Source organism: Alligator mississippiensis, chromosome 7 (assembly GCF_030867095.1).
Source record: "Alligator mississippiensis isolate rAllMis1 chromosome 7, rAllMis1, whole genome shotgun sequence".
NCBI lineage: Eukaryota > Metazoa > Chordata > Crocodylia > Alligatoridae > Alligator > Alligator mississippiensis.
In genome coordinates, this window is record NC_081830.1 from 28,960,391 (window position 1) to 28,962,170 (window position 1,780).

Here is a 1,780-nt window from a genome sequence, read left to right on the forward strand (position 1 = left end):
GAACCCAGGGTTCAAATCTCTCTCCTGCCAAATTGGTGGTACACAACTGATGGTCCACGCGCCAGATCCAGCCTGGGGTACGAAAGATCAGCAGCAAGCAGCTCAGCTCATCCCATCCCCTTGTTCTGTGCCACTCTGCTGATCCCCACTGCCCCTGGAAGTTAGCTTTTTCCTTCCCCTCCCTCTGATACAAGCATCCACCACCCTCCTCCATCTTTTCCGCCCCCTACTTCCTTACCTGAGGGCTGCAGTGGCCTACGGTGCAACCAGGCCACAAGCACCTGTCCCACTGCTCTGAAGGGTTGGACTCCCCTGTGCTAAACAGAGCTGACTCACCTGTCTCCCACTTCCTCCCAGGCTACAGGCGCATCTGAAATGGGGAAGGGGGAACACTTGAGTCTTCTTTCAAACCTCTTCCACCCTGTAGTAATTAAAGCAGGGGACTTGTTGCCACCAGATATGGTGGAAGTTGACAGTTTAGCCAGATTCAAAAAGGGTCTGGGCAAATTCTTGGAGGAAAAGGGCATCAGTAGCTATTGAGCATGGGAGTGAGGGGCACAGCCTCTGAACCAGAACTTCCTGGATCTTCAACGCTGGATGCTGCATGCAAGAGGAACAGTGGGGGAAAAATCCCTGGTCAGACCCAGTTCACTCTGTCTTTCAGCACCCTGTCTCTGCTGCTGTGCAATACAGGAGACTGGGCAAGAGGGATATGTGGTGTCTGACCCAATAAATATCAGTTATTATGTAGTAGAAAAAAGTTTCACTGAGCTGAAGAAAAGAGAATGGGAATAAAAGTGAGCATGACTTTGTAGCTTAGTGGCTTGTGTTGAGTATAGGTAGTCCTCTGTTCCAGTCCCTGCTGCACAGGTTGCCTGGCATTGGAGCTTAGCTAAATAAACACTTCCTGGGAGACATCTAGACCCCAGTAGTCCCTTCTCTGGAGTGAGTAGTTTAGAGTGTCCTAACCACTATGCCACTATTCTTTTACGTGTACAACTTGAACAGGATGAATTGAATGTTGCCTGCCTCCATCTTTGGCTGGGATGATCTAGTTGGGGACAGTCCTGCTTTGAGCAAGGGGGTGAACTAGATGTGTCCTCCTGAGGTCCCTTTCAACCCTCATTTTGTATGGTTCTATCTCTGTCATCCCTTTCCAAGTTACCAAGAAATGAAGGACTACAAAAAGGGGTTCTATAAATAAGTTGGACATAAGAGAAAAACCAAGGAGCTGTGGGTCTATTCTTAAATAGTCAGCTCTTAACAGAAGATTTAAAGGAGGAAAAGACTGATCATTAGCAGAAAGCAAGGTCAAGTTGTACCTTATAGATTGCTAACAGCCAGCATGGAATTGTTGAAAACATATCATGCCAATCCAGCTTGCTCTCCTTCTTTGACAAAGTAACTAACTGTGTGGATGAAAGGAATGCAATGGACATAGTGTAGTTGGACATTATTAAAGCTTTTGACACAACATTTTCATGAGCAAAGTTAAGAAATGTGGGCTAGGTAGTTACTATACAGTTGGCTCTATAACCACAAGCCAAGGGCAATTATAACTGGATCCATGTCACAGTGGCAGGAGGTCTCCAGCATGGTTCCACAGGGGTCTGCCCTCGGTCCAGTGCTATTTAACATGTTTATTAATCTGTTATTACAAAATGATTATGTAATGATTGCAAACGTTCTGGAGGATAGAAGTAGAATTCAGAAGGATCTTGATAGATGGGAAGGATAGGCTTGAGCATTGGCTTCTTACAGAAATTCTGACAGAGCTCCA